We start from the raw sequence: 6,843 nt of genomic DNA, 5'->3' as shown, positions 1-6,843 counted from the left end.
ACAGTTACCGTGGATGACCATGCAGCTTTGCTAGAAATGACATGATAATTAAATGGACACCCTTGCTGCGAACTCGTACGGGACTTGGTAGATTAATCTGCCACGAGTAATGAGTATGATGGGCAAACATCTATTAGGCGCAGTACGAATGTAGTGGTGTGGACATGTTGGGAATGTGGATCTCACGGGGAGCGTGCAAGGGATAAGTCCCTGCAGACGCACTATCCTCTGTGCCCGCGGTGGCTCAGATGGATAGAGCGTCTGCCATGTAAGCAGGAGATCCCGGGTTCGAGTCCCGGTCGGGGCACACATTTTCAACATGTCCTCAATGAAGTACATCAACGCCTGTTTGCAGCTAGGGTGTCCATTTAATTATCATGTCATTTCTAGCAAAGCTGCATGGTCATCCACGGTAACTGTTCTTTCGGGAACAGATACTACCGTCGTATATACCCTGCAGAAGTATTGAGACACGTTGCCTCTATAGCAGTCCGTGATTGCGAATGTACTGCCGGTTCAGGGTTTTGTGCGCGAACTGACCTCTCGACTATGCCCCATAAATGTTCGATGGGATTCATAATGGGCGGATCTAGGTGTTCAAACCATTCTCTAGAATTGTCCAGAATTATCTTCAAACTAATCGCAAACAGTTTTGGCGCAATGTCATCCATAAATATTCCATAGTTGTTTGGAAAAATGAAGTCCATGAATGGCTGAAAATCGTCTCCATATAGCCGAACATCCAGAGGACCCAGTCCAATCCATTTAAAAACAGCCTACACCATTATGGAGCCAACATCAGCTGGCACAGTGCCTGGTTGATAACTTGGGTCCATGGCTTCGTGGGGTCTGCGCCAAACTCGAACCCCACCATCAGCTCTTACCTACTGAAACCTGGACTCATCAATCCGGGTCACGGTTTTACACACGCATAGGGTTCAACCGGTCAGATCACGAGCCCAGAAGAGGTCGTGCTATTAGCAAAGCCACTCGCACCGGTCAGCTGCTGCCATAGCCCATTAAAGCCTGATTTCGCCGCACTGTCCCACATTGATATTTATGCTTATTTCACGAAGTATGACTTGTCTGTTAGCACTGACAGCTCTAAGCAATCGCAGCTGCTTTCAGTCGCTAAGGCCGGTATTACACTATCAAATTTCTTTGTCAAAGATTTGATCAAAGATGTGATCCAATATTCCGTCCAATATATTTGACAAAGATGTTTGACGTAGCGCTAGAAGGGGTATTACACTGTCATCAAATTTTCAAGATGGCTGACAACAACTTGTTATTAACCGCAGCAGTTGTACGTACCCCAATTGCATTGTGTGCACATGCGGAAAAGAAGTGGGGGAAAAATGGAACCATACATACGAGGTTGACAGTCTTAAAGTCCTGGGATTACAACTTGATAATAAATTCAGTTGGGGGGAGCACACCACAGAACTGCAGAAAGGCCTTAACAAATCTGTGTTTGCAATTCGAGTGTTAGCAGACATAGGCAACATAAAAATGGAAAAGCTTGCATACTTTGCCTACTTTCATTCCATAATGTCATACGGGATATTGTTGTTGTTGTTGTGGTCTTCAGTCCTGAGACTGGTTTGATGCAACTCTCCATGCTACTCTATCCTGTGCAAGCTTCTTCAACTCCCAGTATCTACTGCAGCCTACATCCTTCTGAATCTGCTTAGTGTATTCATCTCTTGGTCTCCCCCTACGATTTTTACCCTCCACGCTGCCCTCCAATACTAAATTGGTGATCCCTTGATGCCTCAGAACATGTCCTACCAACCGATCCCTTCTTCTGGTCAAGTTGTGCCACAAACTTCTCTTCTCCCCAATCCTATTCAATACTTCCTCATTAGTTACGTGATCTACGTGGGGTAAATCTTGAAGTCAAACAAAAGTTTTCAGAGTCCAAAAGCGTATAATACGTATTATTTGTGGAGTAAATTCACGGACGTCCTACAGAAACCTCTTCAAAGAACTGGATATACTAACTACTGCCTCTCAGTATATTTACTTCTTAATGAAATTTGTCGTAAATAATATATCTCTTTTTCCAACAAACAACTCAGTTCAAACATGATCTGCACAAGGACTTAAAAGCACTTACTATAGTTCAGAAAGGGGTCCACTACTCAGGAACACTCATCTTCAATAATTTGCCAGGAAACATAAAAAATTTAGTTAGAAATAAAGATCAGTTTAAAAGGAGCCTGAAAAACTTACTACTAGCTAACTCCTTTTACTCCATTGGCGAAATTTTTAATAGAAACAAATGGTGTATTGTTTTTATTCATACTATTAGTATTGTTATTTCAGCTTTAAAAATCGACATGTTCCACGTCCACGAGGATCTCCTCAGCACGGATCTATGGAACGAAAAATTAATCTAATCTGGGTGAAGCCGTGGGTTTTACGACGACACGATAAAAGCATTCAACAAAACTTGTTACGTGAGCTTACAGTGGAAGACGTCAAGTCGTACATCAATTACTTAAGAATGGATGAGCATACATTTCTGTATGTGCTCAATGAAGTGTATCCTCATATCACAAAGCACAATATTCACTTAAGAACTGCTACATCTTCAGAAGACAGGCTCGCTGTAACACTCCGATTCCTTGCTACAGGAGAGGGCTATGTTATGTTATGTTAGGTTAGGTTAGGTCAGGTCAGGTCAGTTCTGGTCAGGTCTCCAATCTTCTTAATCTATTTTTGTATTCAGGGTGCCTCACGTTGTAAAGCGCCTCATCAGCTTCAGACATCTTTATTAATTTTGTAGTTGTCGGCACACACCAATTGTATTTACCGGCAATGGTTATAAAAACACTACAGACGACAGAACGCTGCAGCGATGCTAGCGCTCCATATGGTAACATGTCACATTACAGTGAACATAAGACAAGCGGTTTCTTTGATCAAATATACAGCGAGGCCCTAGATTTGATCAAATATTGGACGACATTTGATTTAGTCCCTATTACACTATCAAATATCTTTGACAAAGATATTGGACAAAGAAATTTGATAGTGTAATACCGGCCTAAGAGGAAGTCGTCGGCCACTGGGGTTATTGGTAATGCCTAAGGTTCGGTATTTTTGACACACTCTTGACATTATGGACTGGGAATATGGAATTCCATAACGATTTCCGAAACGGACTGTCTAATTCGCCTACTGGGTGTCTACGTGGACAAGAAAAAAAAAATTCCCGGATTTTTCCCGGATTTCCCGGTTAAAAACACAATTTCTCCCTGATGAAATTGCGTATAAAGCGGGTGAAAATACATCCGGGTTAAGTAACAGTATACTTTCCCTCGGAGCTATAATACGTATCAGTCCTTTGAATGTAAGGTCTTATACCGGCGGAGGACGTCCCACCACTTTAGGAAACGAAATCCTGGAAAAACAATGCGTTTGGAAAGTTGTTTGATGCGAGACAATTATTTTCGTATTGCGAAAGTATTTACACAAATTCCACAAATTACAGCACGGTAGCTTCCGAAACTCTAAAATAGAGATTGCGTTGAGCGATGCACTTTTGTCAGCCAGTCATAGCTCATGTCACGTGACCTCGCTAGCGAATGACGGCAGTTACTCAGAGCACGAGGCCTACGAGAAAGACAGGCCGCGGCGCGTACATTACGAAGTTACGCCGAGCTCGCTCAGCTCAGTTAAGTGCGTTTCTACACCGGTTAACTCGTAAGCAGATGTGTATGTACGAACGAGAATTGCATCGTCTATTGGCATCCACTGTTATTAGTCCTACAATGATAGGAAGTCCGTAGGCCAACTAACAGTCTCTAATTTGGCAATTAAAATCGTGCCAAAATGATTATCAGTTGCGTAGAAAAGTCGAAGTGTTCTGGCATGAAGAGACATGTGACATTGCTCAGTAACACATTATGCGCATGTTTTGAAGGTCAATTACACTTTTTGGCATCGATTGCATAATTTTTTATCTATGAAAGAACAACATTAAATATGAAAACTAACCTGAAGCACGGTCTTTTTTTAGCGTGTGTTACATGTTAAGTCACATCAAATACAAATGTGCCGGTAAAATTTTAAATAGTGGCATAAATGACTTATCTTCTGGGCCCGACAGTTTTCAAATGGCTGATCCTCAAAGTGTTACGTTTTGAATGAGAGTTATAACGCCCTGTGATTTAAGAAATTCACTACACATTCTCACACGTAACATAAATCATCTTGCATGGAAATTTACTTTGAAAGTAACGCATCTCAAGCCACTATTAGTAATATTTTCTGCTAATCTGTTAGAAATTTAAACAATTGTCACGTCACGCACATCGAATGCGTTAGTTGTTGCGGGCGTACTGCATAATCTTCGACCTAAAGCCTTTGACACTTTTCGGTGTCAGCAAACTGGTCTGTGCATTGTGTAAATTACCCATTTTCTATCCAACTAAACTTTTATTTTGGTGTTATTCTCTGATTTATGTTTCATTGCTGCAGTATTATTCAGCAGTTGTGGACTAAAGTTCTTTGTCAGCGTATCTGATCTTACACGTCAAACCTACAAAACTAACTGAAATCTAAAACAATGAAAAATCCCGGAATTCTAAAAAATTCCCGGGTTTTTCCCGGATTTGTCCAGGTTGAAAAAATTCCCGGGTTTTTCCCGGATCTCCCGGATGTCCCGGGCCGTATACACCCTGGCCTAGCTCCATCTACCATTCCGGATTGAAAGCCTGTTAATTCCCGCTGTAGAGCCATAATCACTTCAGTAACCTTTTCATATGAATCACCTGCCCTTTGATAACTCGTGTATGCGATTCTAGTGCCGCAGCACGACGTGGCATGGACTCGACTAAAGTGCTGGAGGGAACTGACACCACGAACCCTGCACGGCTGTCCATAAATCCGCAAGAGTACGAGGGGATGGAGATCTCTCCTGAACAGCACGTCGCAGGGCATCCCAGACATGTTCGATAATGTACATCTCTGGGAAGTTGGTGGTCAGGAGAAGTGTTTAAACTCAGGAGTGTGTTCCTCGAGACATCCTGTAGAAATTCTAGACGTGTGGAGTGTGGCATTCCCAGGTCCATCGGAATGCACAATGGACATGAATAGATCCGGGCGATCATTCAGGATGCTTACGTACGTGCCATCTGTCAGAGTTGTGTCTAGACATATCAGGAGTCCCATATCACACCAACTGCACACGACCTACACCATTACAGAGCATTCGCCAGTCCCCTGCTGACATACACGGTCCATGAATTCACAAGGTTCTCTATACCCGTACACGTCCATCCGCTCAATACAGTTTGAAACGAGACTCGTCTGCCCAGGCAACATGTTTCCAGTCATCAAGAGCCCAATGTCAGTGTTGATGGGCTCAGGTGCATCGCTTTGTGTCGTGCAATCACCAAGGGTACACGAGTGGCCCTTCGCGTCCGAAAGCCCATATCGATGATGTTTCGTTGAATGATTCACTTGCTAATGGCCCAGTATTGGAATCTGCAGAGATCTGCGGAAGGGTTGCACTTCTGTCACGTTGAACGATCCTCTACAGTAGTCGTTACTCCTATTCTTGGAGGATCATTTTTCGGCTGCTGCGATGTCGAAGATCTGACCTTTTAGCGGATTCCTGATATTCACGGTACACTCGTGAAACGGTCGTAATCCCCACTTCATCGTTACCTCGGAGATGCTGTGCCCCATCGCTCGAGCGCCGTCTGTAACACCACGTTCAAACTCACTTAAATCTTGCCACTGTAGCAGGAGTAACCGATCTAACGTCTGCGCTAGACGCTTGTATTATATAGGCGTTGCCAACTGCAGCGCCGTGTTCTTCCTCTTTACATCTCTCTGTATTTGGATATGCTGCCTGTACCAGTTACTTTGGCGCTTCAGTGTGTAATGGGTAAGATGCCACTTCATTAAAGGGTTGTTCTATGTGAGCCAGATAAGTTAGAAAGATTTGTGTGGTGTAAAGCTTATGATTTTATATATATAAACTTCACAGAATGTCTTGCATCACCGCAGTCCCCAAACTCCTGAAGACAGACGTTGATATTGTATCACAGGCACAGCCCATTAGACTCTTCATAGATGTCTCTAAACCCGCCCAAAGGTGTAAACAACCGTGCATGAGCAGCGCCTATTAGACGGAGGGGTCCGACAGCCGATCAGTTTCAGACATTACACCAGGAAGGAGGTGCTGTCTGTAGTTCAACCATGCCTAGGCGGTTAATACCGAGGTTCTATCGCCTACGCATTGTTATTTCGTGCCAGGAAGGATTCAAAAAGGGAACTGTCCAGGGCTCTTGGAGTGAAACAAAGCGATGTCGTTCGGACATGGAGGAGATACAGAGAGGCAGGAACTGTCGATGACATGCCGTGCTCAGGCCGCCCAAGGGCTACTACTGCACTGGATGACCGCTCTCTCAGGATTATGGCTAGGAGGAACCCTGATTGCAATGCCACCATGTTGAATAATGATTTTCATGCAGCCACAAAACATTGTGTTACGACTCAAACTGTGCGCAACAGGCTGCATGACGCGCTACTTCACTCCCGATATCCATGGCATCCACGACACCATGCAGCGCGGTACAGATGGACCTAACAACATGCCGCATGGACCGCTCACGATTGGTATCACGTTCTCTTCACCGATGAGTGTTGCATATGCTTTCAGCCAGACAATTGTCGGAGACGTGTTTAGAGGCAACCCAGTTAGGCTGAATGCCTTAGACACACTGTCCAGCGACTGCAGCAAAATGGAGGTTCAAATGGCTCAAATGGTTCAAATGGCTCTGGGCACTATGCGACTTAACTTCTGAGGTCATCAGTCGCCTAGAA

General features: G+C 44.0%; 1 non-coding gene across 1 annotated transcript; it reads left to right on the top strand.

The window, feature by feature from the left end:
* The first annotated feature begins 232 nt into the window (after positions 1-232).
* Positions 233-307, top strand: Trnat-ugu (transfer RNA threonine (anticodon UGU)). Its single transcript has one exon. It is a non-coding gene; the product is annotated as a tRNA-Thr (tRNA).
* Positions 308-6,843: the final 6,536 nt, after the last annotated feature.

The sequence above is a fragment of the Schistocerca cancellata genome, chromosome 3, assembly GCF_023864275.1.
Source record: "Schistocerca cancellata isolate TAMUIC-IGC-003103 chromosome 3, iqSchCanc2.1, whole genome shotgun sequence".
NCBI classification, from domain to species: domain Eukaryota; kingdom Metazoa; phylum Arthropoda; class Insecta; order Orthoptera; family Acrididae; genus Schistocerca; species Schistocerca cancellata.
This window is presented reverse-complemented; position numbering and strand designations above follow the sequence as displayed.